The 19,170-nt window shown below is 42.4% G+C and overlaps 1 long non-coding RNA gene across 1 annotated transcript in view; it reads right to left on the bottom strand.

Moving 5' to 3' along the window:
* Positions 1 to 2,241: 2,241 nt before the first annotated feature.
* LOC133385796 (uncharacterized) overlaps positions 2,242 to 19,170 on the bottom strand; it is a 38,400-nt gene continuing 21,471 nt past the window's right edge. Inside the window, exons 2-3 of the long non-coding RNA XR_009762961.1 lie at positions 7,196 to 7,401; positions 2,242 to 3,415 (exon numbers count right to left, since the gene is read on the bottom strand). This is a non-coding gene — a long non-coding RNA (uncharacterized LOC133385796). The remainder of the gene's footprint in view (positions 3,416 to 7,195; positions 7,402 to 19,170) is intronic.

The following is a 19,170-nucleotide window of genomic DNA, read 5'->3' as shown; positions in this document are numbered from 1 at the left end:
AGGCTCACTTTTTTATTCTGAATTAAAACTGGAAACAGACTTTGTGCTCAGCCAAATCAAGTGTTTTTTTAACAGCTTATTATTCTGTTCTCTTTTGACCACCTTCCTTATGTTGTGTCACATACTGATCAGATAGAAGACAGGGTTCAATGGATGAATTACTTGTCAGACTTACTGTTACTTTGCTAGTTCTGGTGACACTGCAGTACTGTGCCCTAGCAATGCTAAGAATACCATGAGGGACAAAAAGCACTGAGGGGGAGGGCCAAACCTCTTGGTCAGGGCTGGCTCCAAAGGGCGGCCAGGTGGGGCCCTAGCCCAACGGCCCACAGGGACACCTTGTTATGGTGGTAGCCAAAACAATATTAAAAACACGCACACACGGACACACATACACACACAGAGGTAGTAGAATAATTTTTTTATCCATAAGATAGCAGTGGTGGTCTCTCTGCTGGTGAGGGAGGCGGGAAGAGAGGCAGAGGCCACTACTCAGATGTTTGCACATCAAACCAAATGCAACCCCCCCACACACACACACTCAGCCAGCAATCATAATCTCTCTCACTTAACCACCTCCCGGACCCTGCCCTTCCACCAACTAAGGGAAACTCACCCAAGCAAACATTTTCCCGAGATGCAAAAGTGTTAAAACACTGCAAATGCAGCAAAGTAGCCATGGAGGGCGGTGGAGGCTGTTTTGCATGCCAAATGCAAACAAAGTATTCACATACACACACACACATCATCTTTCACCTCCATAGTTCTTTATCTCCATTCTGCTGCTGTCTCCTTCTCTTCCTTTATCCATATTCTTGCCCTCTGGCTCCTTTCTTCCTTCATTCTTCCCCACCACTGTCCATTTTAAAAAAACAATACTTTTCTCCACTCCACCCCTGTCTTGCTCTCCGTCGCCTCCTATCCACCCACAGACCTCGAGGGAAGAGTGCTGCTGCACAGAAGTCCAGTTTGAGGCACATGATTTTCATCCACAAATCAGAGGACCAGAAGACTTTCCTTGCTCCCCTCCCCAACATAATGCCCAAAAGTAATGCTGGACACATTACAATTACTCCTCAAAAGTAATAAAATTACTTTTCTTTCTATTGCAGTCAAAATGTAAAGAATGTAAACTCGTTCCTCAAAAAAAGTAATAAATTACAAGTAATTTGTTTTTGTAACTAATTACTTCCCAGCTCTGCCTATTCCAAATCCACATAGACACCTCTGGGAGGGGCTACCATCAGCTGAGCGTGGGCCTTATTCTTGAGAATTGGCTCCAGGCCACATGACTGAGCTGAACTGGGTTCAGAATGGTACGTTTCCCCCTGCCCCATCCTGTTGCCACCATGACCCTTTTTCAGGCCTTAACCTGTCCTCATTTCAGCCAGCTGAGCCAAAGCCAGCTGAATGCTGACTGAGCCGGGATGGAGGATTTAGGCCTTTGTATCTCTGGATGAACTGGGATGAGGGACTTTAGTGGACATAGCCCCAGCTGAGCCCTGGCTTAGCCCAAAATCCACCCATTCCAAACTTTGCTCATCCTGAAAGATCTTGGGTTTGGATTGCTTCCTAAATGATTGTTTTTGTTATATTTTTCAATCTAGGGTTTATATGTTTGTTTGCTTGCTTTAATCTTCCTTCAAATCTTTCTCATTCCCAGAATTGTGTGGGCTGGGTTGACCAGCATTATTCAGTAATATTTTATGCATTCCGGCCTGTTCCGTACCGTTCCAGCTTTTACACCGTCCCGTTCAGATGTCCTGTATGGTGGAACAAATAAAGTGCTGACTCCTGGTTACATAAGAAGACAGAGATTTTCTTTAGTTCCAAAACATAAATCGTTTAATACAAATATGTGTCTGTTTGGAGAGGTTGCAGTTGTTCCTAGTTTCTAGATCCCTTTGGGAGGAAGAGTGCAATATAAATTTAATAAATAAAATGAACACATGGACGGGTGTAGGCAATACTTGTTTTCTATACAGCCATGACCATAATTTCCTTATGCATTTTCCTGCTTTTTAACTTATAAAGGAGTTGCTCTTTTTAAATTATTTCAAAGTCAGTGGTGTACCTAGCATATTTGATAGCCTGAGTGGATCATTTTTTAACACCCCCTCCTCTATACGACAAAATTATTTTCAGTAATAATCATGAAATGAAATGAATAATAATAATGGCCAGAAAAGAAACGCAGACAGTAAAAATTTTCTTTTATTGAACTTTTATATAATCATGCCAGTAAAAATAAAATAAAATATTACAGTACAAAAAAGGAAAAAAGTGGCAACCTGCAGATAAGGCGTTGTAGATATTTGCTTTGCTGGGTTGTGTGTGTGTGTCGATGATGGTGAGAACTGAGAGGATGTGAGGAGACAGAAGGGGCAAAGGTCTGACTTGCATGCAGTTAACAGCCTGCAGAGAATCCCTCACAGTTGAAGTTTTGCCTGGTGGGGGCTCGTCAGTTTTGGGCTGAGGGCACCCAAGGCAAGATCGAGCCGGTTTGGGGCTCCAGGCTTTTGGGTGGCCTCTTTGGCTCGAGTTGCTGGCCAGCGCACAGACAAGATCTTCTCCCCCGCACCCCCCCCAAAAGCCAAGGAGAGGTGCACTCCGGGGTGTGTGCGCTTGCTCACTTACGCGTGCTTGCGTGGGGGCCTTTCCCGACCCGTACACACTCGTTTCCCATCCCTCTGGCACGTGCAACGTGACCAACCGACAGTATACCTGTAGACCGTCCCAGTAAAAGTCGCCAGGGACGCCCAAACGCGACGAGTCCCCTTTTCTCCTGGTTCTGGTAGACTTTTTTTTTTTTTTTTTTTAAGTGGGGACAAGTGTAATCATTTTTGAGTAAACAGCAGCAAGAGATCTCGGTTTCCCTGGAAGTGATGGTCTCCTTTCCTTTGCTGAACCGTGAACGCTTTTTTTTTTAAAGTCCATTACAAAGTTTCCTTGGCTTAGTAGCACCCCACCCCGCCGTTGTTGGGGCGGCAAAACTGACCGGGCTCACATTCCTCAACAGCTTCTCCCCACCGGCTGGAACGATCGGCTTGTTTGGTCACCTGACCGTTTATTTCACACTCCTTTTTTAATATAACGCCCCAGACAGGTAGCCGCTGGGGCTAGTCCGTTTCAACTTTAACTTGAAGCGATGTGTATGACTAGGCAAGCTCGGTGAGGTGGAAGCGATCAAGCCTCTCCTCTCCCCCCTTTTGGTTTCTTCAGAGAGAGACGAGGATCTTGTCACGCGTTCTCCTAGCAGTTTTTCAAGGCTTTGGAGGCGGGCAATCTTGCGCTTGGGCTCTCTGTCCATCCTTATGAGCCGATCCGAGCGCTGAGAGCGTGTTTCAGACAATGCACCCCCTTATTGCCTGAACCTGGGGCAGATCGCTCCCACCGCTCCGCCCTTGGTACACCACTGTTCAAAGTAGGAAAAATACTTTTATATAAAACACATACACCTATATTTCTACAATAGCTCATCCCCCCCTTTGTAACTTATAGTTTCTTAGGATTTGATATCACAGCATTTTCTGGAAGTTGAAAAGTTTATTTATACATGGGGCAGAGAAAGTTAGTTAAAATGGTGTGGGCTAATAACTCTGTATACTGATTTGCAAGGCTGTTCCAGCTGCACAATCTCTTCATTATACATTTCTGGTTGCTAATGGAAGTGACCCTGTTATTGTCAAGCAATTTCTTCTGCCCACATTGTATATAGAACAGATGACTATTCTCCGTTATAGGGATAATATCTTCAAAGACACACTATTGTATATGTAACTAGAAAGTAAATATAAAACGTGACTGGGTACTAAAGGACACTCTTAAGGATGAAATCCTTACTTCTGAATAAACGTTGATTTGATCAGTCTGTAAGACTGATTAGTTTTATCTGTTTCAGGTCTTAGAGCTTGCTACACGATTTCATTTGGATTGCTTTAATGAAAGTGAAAAATGTTCCATGTTGCAATATATAAATGTTACAAAGATTTTCTCAGTTTATATTTTGCAAGATGTTTAAGCTCAGCTGAAGAAGATGCTCTCAGTTCATTAGTAAGATAGGATAATCGATTGGTCCCGATGCAATAAGTTTCATAGGCTCAAAAATGAAGGGCACCAGTTTGGCAAAGGCTGTTCTAGATTACACTGAGCAGGGTTTTCTCTCCTTTACTTTCCTAGCCCAGAATCCTTTCCCTTCTTGCTTTCCCATATCCACTCCATCAGCAGCCCTCAGTTTTGGTGTACTCCAACTTCCTCTTTATTGCCTCTTTTATTTAGATGTCTCCTCCACCCATTTCTTTTTCTTTTTCTTGTTCTTTTTATTTTCAAGCTACTGCCTACTACTTCCTTCAGTTGCTCTGTCTTGAGCACTGATATTTCTTCAGACCCCTTCTCTGAATTTAATCCCATCCAAATGGTTATCTTTCCATTACTCTCACAGGAGCTAGACAGCAAAATGTATTATTATTATTATTATTATTATTATTATTATTTACTAATAGGCAAAAAAACCTTGTGGTTTAAGAATGTACCTATAGCCCACAGCTATTTCTATCAAACTTTAAAAAACAGGGAAATTGGGCAGCTAGAGTGAATGCACCAGGGGAGCAGGAGACCTGAACTCCTCTCTGAGATATTGTACTGCCCTACAAATTGGTCAAAATGCAAAAACCATTTGGGTTGGTCTTTCACAGTCCAATCCACTTCCTGTGTAGCTTGGAAGAATTTGGTAACATGTGCAACCCCATCCAGGACAGCTTGGACATCCACCATCTGGTCAGAAGAACCACCCACTAGCAGCATCTCAGTCTTGTCTGGATTGAGCCTCAGTTTATTAGCCCTCATCCAGTCCATTGTTGCAGCCAGGCACCGGTTCAGCACATTGACAGCCTCACTTGAAGAAGATGAAAAGGAGAAATAGAGCTGCATGTCATCAGCATACTGATGGCAAAACACTCCGAAGCTCCGGATGACCGCGCCCAACGGTTTCATGTAGAAGTTGAACAGCATGGGGGACAGAACTGACCCCTGTGGAACCCCATACTGGAGAGTCCAGGGTGCCGAGTAACGTTCCCCAAGCTCCACCTTCTGGAGGCGACCTGCCAAGTAGGAGTGGAACCACCGCAATGCAGTACCTCCCACTCCCAACTCAGCCAGAAGGATACCATGGTCGATGGTATTGAAAGCCGCTGAGAGATCAAGGAGAATCAACAGAGTCACACTCCCCCTGTCTCTCTCCCGACAAAGGTCATCATACAGGGCGACCAAGGCTGTTTCTGTGCCAAAACCAGGCCTGAAACCAACTGAAATGGATCCAGATAATCGGTCTCATCCAAGAGTGTCTGGAGCTGGCCTGCAACCACTCATTCAAGGACCTTGCCCAGGAATGGAACATTTGCTACTGGCCTATAGTTATTAAGATTTTCTGGTCTCTTCAGGAGTGGCCTCCCTACTGCCTCTTTCAGGCAGCCAGGGACCACCCCCTCTCGCAGAGAGGCATTAATCACTTCCCTGGCCCAGCCAACTGTTTCATCCCTGCTAGCTTTTATTAGCCAAGAAGGGCAAGGATCCAGCACAGAAGTGGTTGCACAAACCTGTCCAAGCAGCTTGTCAATGTCCTCAAGCTGTACCAACTGAAACTCATCCAAGAAATCGGGACAAGGCTGTGCTCTGGATACCTCGCTTGATTCCCCTGCTATAACACTGGAGTCTAAGTCCTGGCGGATGCTAAAGATTTTATCCTGGAAGTGCCTAGCAAATTCATTACAGTGGGCCTCAGAAGGTTCTACCATGTCCTTGGGGCCAGAGTGTAATAGCCCCCGGACAATTCTGAAGAGCTCCACTGGGCAGCAGATTGATGATTTGATAGTGGCAGCAAAATATTGTTGTTTTGCCGCCCTCACTGTCCCTAAATACAGCTTACCATAGGCACTTACCAGTGTATAATTGCATCCACTAGGAGTTCGCCTCCATCTGCACTCAAGCCGTCTCCTATATTGTTTCATCGCTCTCAGCTCTGGGGTATACCATGGAGCCGTACGAGCTCTGCACAGGAGAGGGTGCTCAGAAGCAATCATGTCAACTGCTCGGGTCATTTCTGTATTCCACAGTTCAACCAGGCTTTCGACAGGAGCGCCAGCCCTATCAGCCGGAAAACTCCCCAGAGCCCTTTGGAAACCATCCGGATCCATTAGTCTCTGGGGGCAGACCAACTTCATAGGTTCCACCCTTGCAGAGGGGAAAAGCCGCTGTAAGTCTAAACTTCAGCAAGCAGTGATCTGTCCATGACAGAGGGACTGATGTAAGGCCCCCCACATTCAGATCACCAACTCCATGTCCAGATGCAAAACCCAAATCTAGAGTATGCCCTGCTACATGTGTTGGGCCAATGGCATATTGGGACAGTCCCATGGTTGTCATGGAGACCATGAAATCCTGAGCTGCCCTGGATAAGGTGGCCTCGGCATAGATGTTGACATCCCCCAGAACCAACAGTACACCCGAGACCACCTCCATCAGCTCAGCTAGGGAGTCTGTTGGGCAGCGGGGTGGGTGGTACACCAACAGAATCCCCAGTCTGTCCCGCTGACCCAACATAAGGTGCAAACACTCCAGACCAGTAGTCACATGGACAGGGTGCTTGCAGAGGGAGATGGAGCTCTTATAGACCACAGCAACACCCCCTCCCTGACCCTCAGGTCTACCCTGTGCTGAACCAGGTAACCTGGTGGACATAGCTGGGACTGACTCCCCCCTGCTGACCCACCCAGGTCTCGGTTATACATGCCAGATTGGCTGCCTCATCCACAATTAAATTGTGAATGAGGGAGATCTTATTATGCACCGATTTGGCATTTAGCAGCAGCATCCGGAGGCCTGAGAGCTGGCTGATAGGGCAACCAACAAACCTGCGGGTGGGGGGAGGACCGGAACAAGGCACAGCCATTAACTGCCTGGGCTGCGTTCCCCTTACCTGGCAAGTCCTCCTCACAATGCCATATCTCCCTCTACCCATCACTACACTAATTGGGGGCCCCTCAAATCTCCCCACTTGGCTCTGAGTCCTCTCTCCCAGGCACATATCTGCAGACCCAGAAAAAGGCAGACAAAGCAGGAGCCACCTCAGCCAGCTGGCTTATGTATCCCCTCCAGAGAAGGGACAGGTGGGAAAAATCAGCCACCGCTGGCTGAGTACCTGGGGCCTGGGCCTGCAAGGTGTGACCCCCGCAGAGCAGAAGTCCAACCAGGAAAGGGTGGTGGTGGTGGTAGCCGAGCAGCAGCAGCAAGCAGGCAGGCAGGCAGGCAGGCAGCAGCAAACGGCTCTCTTTCCCTGGAAGGGATGGTGGTGTTCCCCTTCCTCCTGCAGGCACTGGGTCTCTTGAACCCTCTTGACTTGAACGCCTATAACCAATCAGAAAATTATTTATCAACTACATACCTACATGAATATGAATATGTGTATGTTGTTTCAGTCCTACATATGCATGCATTAGGAACATAGAAAGTTGCCTTTTTCTGAGCCAGACCATTGGTCCTTCTGGCTCAGTGCTGGCAACAGTGATGGGCAGAGGACATTCTGAATGAAAAGCAGATGCTGTACCAGTAAGACATGGCCCTTGCCCTGGGAGATGAAAGGAGGTGTCAGTGCCAGTGGCACTGGATCCCATGACCCATTTGCACATATGGAAACCTCCACACCCTGACTCCATTTGGAGTGCTAAGAGCTAGCTTGTTCCTTATTTGGTGTCTTATGTTATTCACACTGTATTTTGAATAATGAGTCACAAATTTTGGTCTAAACTGTGCCGCACTGACAAATAGCTTAGCAGTTTTGATATTCGCTGTGTTTGATGGGCACAAAGTGCATGCTTTATGAGAAGAGTTAATTAACCTCTTCATGTGTAACTGTAGAGTGTTTGCACTGTGGTGTGCTTGTGTGGGTGTTATCAAATGAATGCAGTTGACTGGTCATGTGATTAACCTGAATGTCAGCAAACAGTACTCCACTTAACAATTCAGCTAATTCACCCTGAAATCTTTTGCTAGTGCTTTACTTTGCTAGTGTTAGTGCCTTTTAATTCACTCAAGGAATTCTGTTCTAACTGTATACAGGCATTGTCTTTCAGGTCATCCATTATACATTATACGTTTTAATTGCTTTGTAATTACTTTGCATTCTCCCGGGATGTGAGTTCTGCCTCCTTTGCTTTTTCTAAAAATTGGGTTGATCTCGTTGCTACCTGAGAAAGAAGTCCTCGAGGTGGTTGAAAACTCCCTCATTCCTTCCCCCGCCATTTCCCTTCCCCTCACATTATACTCCAGTGACAAATAATTTAACATACTGAGCAGCCAGGCTGAGAAAATGATCTCTAGCAGAGAAGCTACCCTCAAAGAATAAGGGAAGCACATTAGCCAATAATTTGAAGCATAAGTATGAATGTAAAGTTGGAACATTAGCAGTCATTTGCTACTTTCCCCCTTTTCCCCCCTTGCTAAAGTAAAGCAGGTTTAGTACTTTTAAAGAAGAGGACAAGGCATATGCTGTGGTGACAATTCAGTTCTATAGCTAGTTGCACCACGTATCACAAAGATATATGAGCTTTCAAATGTACAGCAATATAATAAGTTACAAGACAGTACCAAACTCCTAACATAACATGTACTCTGTGGATAAGGCGCACACTAGTCGCAGCGTTGCTGTGATGATGCTCCATTTTCCTGGTCCAGACAGCGTTCTGAATGGGTAACCAATATCAGTGGCAAAGTAACATGGCTAGCCTTAGTGGCTATTCCTATACTTCCTTGCCTAGGAGTAAGCCCATTGAAACTCATGGGCGTTAGACATGGATAGAATTGCACCATTAATTGCCTGTTTGATTCAGTATTATAATTTATTATTTATTTATTAAATGTATATGCCGCCATTCCTTCCAGAAGGAGCCCAGGATCAATTGTTATAATTACACCCCACTCTTATTTCCAAGAGCTTAAGCATGGCATAGATGGGAAGGGGTATCTGTTGTGTATGTTCATAGCAACCCTTTTAAGACAAGCTAACCTGAGACAGGAGCTCTGTTCAGAGTAAACATTTGGAATATACAAATGCAAAAGGGGGAATAGGATTTCACTAGCCTACCCTGTGCCCATAGAGTGCTCATTCCTCCCTCTCAGTCTCTGCTTGTCATCCACACATTGGATGTCACATTTGCTTTGGGGGCTTCAAGTTTAGGATACCATGGGCTTGAACCTGAACCTGCAAGCTGTATACCACAAAACAGAGGTATGCATATTGTTCACTTGGAACTCCTGTGCAACGGCGATGTCCAACACATTTATAGCAGCCAGACCAGAGGCTGGCAGGATGGTATGAGCATAAGCAGCCACCATGCACACATTTAAAGGGTCTACACATTTTGAGTAACTCAGCTTGATGGCTTATTATAGTTTTGGACTGAAATAGTCCCAGTCCAGGTTTGGCACTTTCTCCACTACACTATACAGTGCTTATTGGACTAGACTTAACAGCTGGAATATCTTTTCAGTGTCTTAGTTGACTATCAGAAAAGGTTCCATCTGATATTAATCCAGTTTCCCTAGATACTAGTGGTGGTTCTGGTTCTTCTACTATTGGGTCTTCTTCTGGTTAGATTCCATGCTGGGTGAATACAGCATTATTATATGCTTCACTGTTAATACAATTCTGTGTCAGAGTCTAGCCAGGCAGATGAGATCACACAAGGCTAAATTGCTGCTAGAATGATAAGATTGACAGAATCAGTGGGATCGCACTGTTTAAGGACCAGCTTTTCACCATATCTCATCCATTATCCTTCTCCCCAGCCTCATACATTGATGATTCTTCCATGAAGGCAGGAAATAGTGCAAATCTTTCAGCCCCTACATGGTACCTAGCAGTTTTTTTTCCATCTTATCATTCTTTTATTAGGAAGCACAGTGCAGTTGCACTGGAGGGCAGAAAAAATTGCATTCGGAAGCCTTTCAAGCAGCCTCCCATGTGGTGACTTGCAAACAAACCAAGACAGTCCTCTGTAGTATGATAAAGTTTTAAGAATCAGAGCTGTCATAACCCAGACTGCAATACTATTCAGTTCTGTGATTTCAGGTGAAATTCCTATTCTTCTACCCCCACTCACAAATGTTTACAAAAAGGTGAACCAAAGTGACCATGCAAAACTAATAAGGTGTATGCACCCTCGAGCAGCCTTCCCCAACCTGGCAGCCTCCATATGTTTTGGACTACAACTACTATCAGCCATAGCCAGTGCTGTGTTGGCTGTGGCTAATGGGAATTGTAGTCCAAAGCATCTGGTGGACACAGGTTGGGGAGGGCTGCTGTAGATTCGTCCTCTTGATTCATCATGCCATTCATCATGGTTAGTCACCACCATTGTTACTCTATTTCCCAAGTTTATATGGACCCCAGTTTTTAGCAAGGAGTTTTAATGTTCCTTAGGAAGCAAAACATTAATTTTATTTATTTACTTGCTACATTTTTGTCTCTTCACCTTCCTCCATGAAGCTGAGGGCAGTGTAAGTGGTTTCCCCATTTAATTCTGAGAACAACTGTGTGAGGAAATATGTGTTGTAAGAATAAAATGGGGAAAAGGAACAATTACACACTCGGAGCTACTTGGAATGAGAGAGGGATAAAAATGTAACATGTGGACAAATGGTTAGGCTGAGAGAGTGTGATAAAGATCATTGCCAAGCTTTATTTCTGAGGGGAGATTTGAACCTGAGACTCCCGAGTTCTTGCTGACACTTCATCAAGCTGGTGGCCTCAGATGTTTCAGACTACAACAGCCAGTATGGTTGGGGCTGATGGGAGGTGTAGTCTAAAACATCTGGAGGGCACCTGGTTGGCAAAGGCTGCTCTAACAACTGTAATACACCTGCTCTCTATACTTCTATTGCATTGTCCTTTTAGAGGGTGGCTAGCTTCTTTTTGTAAGCTAAATTGTGAATCAAAGTTCAGAATTTCTTCTGTTGTAAATGGTATGACATCTGCTCTATACATTTAAAGCATTACTATAGCACTTTCCACAGTCCTGGCTTCCCCCAAAGAATCCTGGGATCTGTGGTTTTTTAAAGATGCTGAAAGTTGTTGGGAAAATGGAAATGTGCTGCCTTCAAGTCGATGCCGACTTATGGCTATCCTATGAATAGGTATTTCATGGTGAGCGGTATTCAGAGGGGGTTTACCATTGCCTCCCTCTGAGGCTAGTCCTCTCCAGCTGGCTAGGGCATGCTCAGCTTGCCACAGCTGCACAAGCCAGCCCCTTCCTTGTCCACAACTGCCAGCTGGGAGGTAACCGGGCTCCTTGGGACTATGCAGCTTGCCCATGGCTGCACAAGTGGCAGGGCACATTAACCCCTGAGCCACTCACTGTGGGGATGATCTTTAGCTGGCCCTTGACACCCAGGAGACAGTAGGAGATCCTTATTCCCTTTACAAAACTACAATTCCAAGAGTCCCCTGGGAAGAAGGACTGATTGTTAAACCACTGAAAATTGTAGGTCTGTGAGGGGAATAGAGGTCTCATATAAACTCTTAGCACCCTTAACCAACTACGGTTCCCGGACTTCCGGGAAGGGTGACTTAGCCTGTGCCTGCTTTTGAGACGGGCTCCTGCCTCAAAAGAAGCTTATTCAGATATATCAGTCAGTTTTTTCTTTTTTTTTGACTGATTAAACTTCTCCCGGGTAGGGAGAAACGAAGAGATTAACCTCAAAGCCTATTTTTGTTGGGACGACCAGATCTCATTAATTTATGGGACGAGGTCCAGCCGACGAAGGTGGGACGGACTTTCAACAGCAAGCTCTATCTGATAAAGCGAACGTTCACCTTATCTTCTAAGAGAGAACGCACTAACAGGCAAGCACCCTTCTTTCTATATTTTTCTTTTATTTGACTTAAATTGTTGCTGTTTAAAAGAGATTTGCCAGATTGATCGGTTTTTGACATCTCACTGGGGAGCCATAACTTCTCTCTGCTACGCACTAATTAATAGCTTATCTCTATTTTTGTTGCAAAAAGCTGTCCTGGATTTGCATTCTAAAGATATACACAGAAGAGGGATTTCTATTCCAGATTTTTATTTTGAAGAATATTATATTGTCTGAGACTACTCTCTTTTTGGTCTATTTTTTTTTGACGAATCTGTTTCCTGACGACTGCCATTAATTGTTTCGATCCTGGGAACTGCATTTTGTTTACTTAACTATGGAGAGATAAGGCTGTCTGCTCTGTTTATACTGTGATGTCACCAAGTTTGGAGTATTAACCCAATTGTTGCTGAAATAAGAAGTGGTTTTCCTATATTTTTCTTTTAAAATGGCAATTAAGAAAGTGGCTGAGAATCTGGAAATAACTATGTTTCAGAAAATAATGGATGAGATTGAGATAACGAAACAAAACCTGCGACAGGGTTGTAAGGAGCTGAAAATTGAATTGAGTAAAATGACGCAGGAGATTAAAGATATAGGGGTCCCTGTGAGAGAGGTGACCCTGGAAGGGGTCCCTGTGAGAGAGGAGACCCCGGAGATTGGAACAAACGTGGAACAGGAAAAAGATTTGGAGTCTATGGACTTTAGAAATAAAATCTATTGTTTGGAGACACAGGAGATTAAAGACATAGGGGTCCTTGTGAGAGAGGAGACCCTGGAGACTGGAACAGGGGTCCCTGTGAGAGAGGAGACCCTGGAGACTGGAACAGGGGTCCCTGTGAGAGAGGAGACCCCGGAGATTGGAACAAACGTGGAACAGGAAAAAGATTTGGAGTCTATGGACTTTAGAAATAAAATCTATTGTTTGGAACTCAATGTTATCTCTGAAGAAATTAATGAAGATTCTAGAGATAAAGTTATCAATGGCATGGATAATCTTCTGGACTGGAATGATGTGATGGAGCCCAATATAGAGAAAATCTATGGAATTAACTGCAGCCATGTGACAATGGAAAAACTTTCAAGAGATGACCCAGTGTATTTTGAAAAAAAGAACAGAGATATGATTTTACAGCAGTATTTCAGCAACCTATTCAGAATGGATGGCAAGAAAATATTTGGGATAGAGGTAATTCCCATCAGACTCTTACTATATGACTATGGCTTTGACAGCAAGATTATTATGGAATACTGATAATGGAAGATTGGATACCGAAATTACTGGACTTAACAAGACTACTGAAGATGGAAGATGGAAAATGGAACTAATAGGGATAATAGAATAATGGCTACTGAAATTACTGAACCTAACAGATTCTGATGTGATGGATTAATTGAAATGTTTATTTTTACTATGGTTATGACAATAAGATTATCATAATTAGTAATGAGATGGATTAATCGATATGCTTATCTGGAAAAAAAAAATTGATAGATATATTTCTTAAAGAATTGAAACCTCTCTTTGACTTTTTGTGGAAAGAATAAAGTAATGTTTATGAGATTTGATGATTAAGTAAGATAACTATTGGAGGAAAGTGATTTTATAATATGACTTAAGAGACAGGATTGTTATATATTATAGACTTATAACTGATCTGATCTTTGACAAATGGGAAGTCAATATTTTACTCTTTATTTTTTATTTTTTATTTTTATTTTTATTTTTATTTTTTATTTTTTTGTTTAACTATTTTTGATTTTGTTTTTTGTCTTTGAATGTTTTATGATTTCGTCTTGTATGTTTTATGAAAATTTGAATAAAAATTATTGAAAAAAAAAAAAAAAAAAAACCAACTACGGTTCCCAGGACTCTTTGGTGGGAAGCCATGGCTGTTTAAATGTATAGGGCAGATGGGGCTTGAGCTGTGAGCACTGGACAAAAACATGGCACTGCCGGATTTCTGTTCCACAGAGCCATGCAAGTTATTCTGATTAAATTCTGTTTTTGGCTGGAATCGCTCCGCTCTTGTCTAACAACATAACACATTATTAACTTCTTGGTAATGAATTTGGGAGTACAGAAAGGGCAGCTGGTGAGGCAGGACTCAGGTTGCACAAGAGCATGTGTAGCCATTGTGGCAGAAACTCAGCCAGCATGAGAATGGGTTTGCAGTAAGGATATTAAGGGCATCTCTGCTTTAGTTTACTTCTCCCCTGTGCTTTTCAAAATGGGAAACAGCAAATCCCCCTCCCTTCAAAATGTTTTCCCACATTTCAGCAACTCTGGTTCCGTAAATTTAATTTGTTGCATATTAGAGCCCCCAAATGAAGAGAAGCTTCCACTGACTGCTACTAACACAATATTTTGGTTGCTTACCAATATCCTTATGGATTTCCCCCCTCAATATTTTAATGCATGTGTGTATTCCCTATGTGCAAAGGGTAGCTTTCATAGCTCCTGGCCATATACGTTATACACACATAATGTGATGTTCAGCAGTGAGGATGTACCCACCCTCACCATGTGTATAATATTTAGTGAGAATCAAGACCTATGTACATACTGGCCTCTATACATAGATTTCCTTCCAGGATCTCTCCACCACTTTTTTCACAGTAGATATATCATGGGAGAAGAGTGTACTCACTGAGGTATTTACATGCATGCATAGGCCTTATGTGACAAACCCCTATATTCTGATGTATCACAAGTCACAACAGTGCCACCTAGCATATCTGGGATTTAATGCCTTCCACAGTAAACCCTGTGTAAACAGCTATCCACTTTTTTCTTTCTGAATATAGATCCATAGGTTAATACTTATTTTGCAAGCTCCACCTGGCCAGAACTGGCTAATTCTTTTGACATGTAAGTGCAAAGTCATTAAGAAACTGGAACGACCCTCTAAGTAAATTACTAACTGGTCATGAAGAACACCAGCATCAGACATTGCCGTGGGACAAAACAACCACCTATTAACCGCTCAGAGGTCTTTACATTCAAGCACTATCTAAATTTTATTAAATAAAAAAAGGGGGCAGACTTTTATCGGTCTCAGTTTTCCTTTTTTTTTTACAATAATTTTTATTCAAATTTTCATAAAACATACAAAACAAAATCATAAAACATTCAAAGACAAAAAACAAAACAAAACAAAAATGATTAAACAAAAAAATAAAATGTTGACTTCCCATTTGTCGCAGATCAAATCAGTTGTAGGTCTACAATATATAACAATCCTGTCTCTTAAATTATATTATAAAATCACTTTCCTCCAGTAGTTATCTTAATTAATCATCAAATCTCATAAACATGACTTTATTCTTTCCACAAAAAGTCAAAGAGAGGTTTCAATTCTTTAAGAAATCTATCTATCAATTTTTCTCCAAATAAACATGTCGATTAATCCATCTCGTTAATAATAATAATAATCTTATTGTCATAACCATAGTCCAAATAAACATATCGATTAATCCATCTCATCAAATCTGTTAAGTCCAATAATTTCAATAGCCATTATTCCATTATCCATATTAATTCCATCTTCCATCTTCAATAGTCCTGTTAAGTCCAGTAATTTCAGTGTCCAATCTTCCATTATCAGTATTCCATAATAATCTTGCTGTCATAGCCATAGTCATATAATAAGAGTCTGATGGGAATTTCCTCTATCCCAAATATTTTCTTGCCATCGATTCTGAATAAGTTGCTGAAATATTGTTGTAAAGTCATATCTGTGTTCTTCTTTTTTACAAAATGCACTGGCTCATCTCTTGAGAGTTTTTCCATTGTCACATGGCTGCAGTTAATTCCATAGATTTTCTCTATATCAAGCTCCATCACGTCATTCCAGTCCAGAAAATTATCCAAGCCATTGATAACTTTATCTCTAATATCTTCATTAATTTCTTCAGAGATAACGTTAAATTCCAAACAGTAGATTTTATTTCTAATATCCATAAACTCCAGATCTTTTTCCAATTCCACATTTGTTCCAATCTCCAGGGCTTGTATCTTCCCTTTATTTTTTCTTTTCTCATCTCTGATCTCATTCTCCTCTCTCACAGGATCCCCTATTTCTTTAAGCTCCTGTGTCATTTTGCTCAGTTCAATTTTCAGCTCCTTACTGCCCTGTCGCAGGGTTTGTTTCGTTATCTCAATCTCATCCATTATTTTCTGAAACATACTTACTTCCAGATTCTCAGCCACTTTCTTGATTGCCATTTTTAAAACCACAAAAACAAAACAAAACAAAAATAAAGAAGAACCACTTCTTATTTCAGCAACAATTGGGTTAATATTCCAGGCTTGATGACATCACAGTATAAACAGAGCAGCCTGCCTTATCTCTCTATGTTCAAGAACACAAAACAAATTTAGTTCCCAGCATCAAAACAGTTAGTGGCGTCGTGAAGAAGCAGATTCGTCAAAATAAAATAGACCAAAAAGAGAATAGTCCCAGACAATATAATGTTCCAAAGTTCATATTTTTTATTTTTTTCTCCTCGGAATAGAAATCCCTCTTCTGTTTATATCTTTAGAATGCACTTCCAGGACAGCTTTTTGCAATAGAAACAGAGATAAGCTGTTAATTTCGTGAATAACAGAGAAGAGTTATAGCTCACCCAGAAGTTCTTTAAAGCTGATTCATTTGACAAATCTCTTTTTGCTGCAACAATTTAAACCAAGTAAAAAAAATAATAGAAAGAAGGGTGCTTGCCTGTTAGTCCATTTTCTCTTTGAAGAAAAGATAAACGTATCGCATTAATCAGATAGAGCTTGTTCGGAAGTCCGTCCGGCATTGCTGGCTGGACCTTTTCTCATAAATTAATGAAATCCAGTCCTCCCAACAAAAACAGGCTTTTGAGGTTGATCTCTACGTTGCTCCCTGCCCGGGAGAAATTTCATCAGTCAAAAAAAAATGTTCTGACTGATTTATATCTGAATAAGCTTCTTTTGAGGCGGGACCCCGTCTCAAAAGCAGGCACAAGCGAAGTCACCCTTCCCGGAAGTCTCCGGTCTCAGTTTTCCATAAATATGTAAAACTTCACTTTCAGCCTTGCTGTTCCTGGAAACATCTGAGCAACAGTCCAAATATGCTCTCCTTTACAGAACCTCTCTTCTGCAAGGTATTCTGTACATGCTCTGAGACCCAAGACTTTGCTCAGCAGGTAACCTATAACTAGCTAAGTTACAGAGCAGCCTGGGATGATCAGCATGCCAGAGCCATCACCATATCCAGAGTTCTGCTGGTCAGGACAGAAATTGGAAGTGGTGTGGGTGTGTTTGTTGTTTGTTTAGTTGTGTCAGATCCAAGCTGGAGCAACAGAGGGGCTCAGATTGGTCCATCTTTGGGAGCTGGACTGGCATCAGATCCAGTTGACCCTTGGCCAGCCCAGTTTCCACCCTCTACCTGGCACCCAGAATGTCTGTGTCAACGTTCTATGCTGGCTAACATCAGAGGGAGGGCTAACATCAGTGGCTTCCCATCCATTCAAGTGGAGCTCAGGCCTCCACTGCAGAGGGCCATTCCATAAATGGAACTGCTCTCCCATCAGAGTTCTCTCTGCTGGCACACACTGGGAGAGTGCAGTCCTCCCCCCTCCAGCGATCATTTCTCTCTCTCTCTCTCTCTCTCTCTCTCTCTCTCTCTCTGTGTGTGTGTGTGTGTGTGTAAGACTGCAGCCTTAATTATTTCTTTATTTCATCTTAAATCTCTAAATCTCTCTGTGTGATTGTCTTCCCTTTTTTTCTCATCTCCCCCCCCCCCACAACATTCTTCATATTTTGATGTTTGACTTTGCTGGTTTTAGAAAGTAAGTCTCTTAAATGTCTCCCTAGACTCTTTTCTATGGATTAGACTGGCTGGTTCTTAAAGCTACCACTTTTTGTTTTAAGGTTACTTCTAGTGATATGCCAAAATATCCCCCCCCCAAAAAAAAGTCTTAGTTAATGAGAAAAGAAATTGTATCCAAAATTATCAGAGGGGAGATAACATTTTGGTGAAATTCTTAGAGGTGAAGTGAAAGCAGTTTGCTTTTGAGATGGCTGAGGGGTGCTCATGAGCGTCCATTCTATCATTATACAAATCTCCTCTCTGGTGATCTGCACTCTGCCACCTCACCAGATGCCTGTGCATCAATTAAAAGCCTGGGGGGAACCATAATGGGGCCTTCTCAAGGGGGCTTTGTTTTTTCAGATCAGAGGGAATGTGAGCAGCGAGGAAGGCTTCAGAGCACTCAGAAATGTTTAATGGAAAGTGGGGGAAACCATGCATACACATCAACTTCAACCATCTCACAATAAGGGAAGCTCAAACCCCCATACTCACCAAAATTCTAAAGTGTCCTGAGAAAGAGGCAGAAAAATTGAAGCCTCTCCCCGCCCCCGCCCCCGACAAAGAAAACTTTCAAGAAACTGGAGGATACATTTTTGGCTCAGCACTAATTATTTCACATTCATCGTTTTTATTCAGATCTGCAGGGGTGCCAACAGGATTTCCTGGGTGTGCTACACTGTATGTAGATTGAGCCCCCTATGTTCCTACCCACTCCTGTCTCCTAGCAAGCTACTGGCAAGAGCTGCTGCTTAGGTACACATATAATCAATATGAACAGTTATTTTGAATCCCTGATAACAACAGACAAAACAAAGTATGCGCAGCTTCACAACATTGGTGACAGAACCAAGTCTCAGCCTAACCTACCTCAGCGAGTTGTTGCAAAGATAAAAGGGGGATGGAGGACCCAGGAAGAAAAGCGAGGAGCAAATTTATCATGTCATAATCACAAACCATGCAGTGAGGGGGGAAACATGCACAAAGGCAGCCCCCCTTGCTTTAACTGCACATCCTACAGTCCTGATATTTTACAGCAAATTAAAAAACAAAACCTTGCCAACACACACACACACACACACACACACAAATACTCTAAACATATGCAGCTTAATTGAACCAAATCTCAGCCTAACCTACCTCACAGGGTTGCTGATAATGCTACACACACACACATAGGAGATGTAAAAATACATACACCTCATATTATTTATTTATTTTAAATATTCCTATCCTACCTTTCTACTCTACAATAGGGCACTCAGGGCGGCTACAATAAAATTGCACACATACATATAATAAAATATTTGATATAATAAAACAATAAAATCACAAACATTACAGTAAATTAAAATGCATAAAATACGATTAAAATACATAAAATGCATTATGTATATACATACCCACACATACAAACATACAT

Source organism: Rhineura floridana, chromosome 5 (genome assembly GCF_030035675.1).
Source record: "Rhineura floridana isolate rRhiFlo1 chromosome 5, rRhiFlo1.hap2, whole genome shotgun sequence".
Taxonomy (NCBI): Eukaryota; Metazoa; Chordata; class Lepidosauria; order Squamata; family Rhineuridae; genus Rhineura; species Rhineura floridana.
The sequence above is the reverse complement of the archived record's forward strand: the minus strand, read 5'-3'. Positions and strand labels throughout refer to the sequence as shown.